Below are 892 nucleotides of genomic sequence, written 5' to 3'. Positions count from 1 at the left end.
TAAACTATACTTTAACTTGCACACCTTGTGACGTTGCAATTTTTGACTTTCACACTTCTAATACAATAAATTAAGCAACAATTTCGGGAATACGACCTAATTTACTTTTTCGAAGGACAACTTCCAAGACAATACAACAACTCGAATTAAAACAACAAAATACATTGCTATGAGTAAACTTTTTATTCGTCTTTGCCATAAAAAGGTATTGGAAAGGTTTTTGTATCAACCAATTCGTATTCTTTGATCACTTTAGGCCAATTGAACCGAGATGAAAGACAACGACACCAACCTTTGTCTGTAAACAAAACTGGTTTCCCATTTTTAAACACAGAAACCAACCCACATTGACGAAAAAAAGATACAACATTGACGAAAGTGGCAGTTTTTTGCCACGATTGCATAATTCTTTTTAAATGTTCGGTTTGTTTATCCAAATCATCGTCCCATTCTAACATATTAACTTGCCTTTTTTGAATGCCATAAATTCCAACATCAAGTGGTTGTGTATATTCGGAACTATGTGCGGGTAATAGTTGTATAAATATACCATTTGTACTCATTTTTTCAATAACACTGCTAGTTATATGTGATATAAACCCATCCATAAACACAACAGCAGGACCATCATATAAATATTGTGCTCTCAATTCAATTATTCTTGGAATCAAAATGGTGTCTACAAAGTATTCAAAAATAAGGTTGTTCATAAATCCTGATGGATTAGAAACCATCGCTATTGTACTAGCAGAAAGTCCTTCGACATTCATTCTGGTTTGAGCGGTTTTCCTTTTTAGAACGAAAAGTGGTTTTAAAAAAGAACCATCAAGACTTATTGTGAATAGCACAGATGTGTTTTGTATGTCTCTCCTAACCGGATACGTATAACGTG

The sequence above is a fragment of the Entamoeba invadens genome, assembly GCF_000330505.1.
Source record: "Entamoeba invadens IP1 unplaced genomic scaffold scaff_1105074724629, whole genome shotgun sequence".
In the NCBI taxonomy this organism is placed as follows: domain Eukaryota; phylum Evosea; order Mastigamoebida; family Endamoebidae; genus Entamoeba; species Entamoeba invadens.
The sequence above is the reverse complement of the archived record's forward strand: the minus strand, read 5'-3'. Positions refer to the sequence as shown.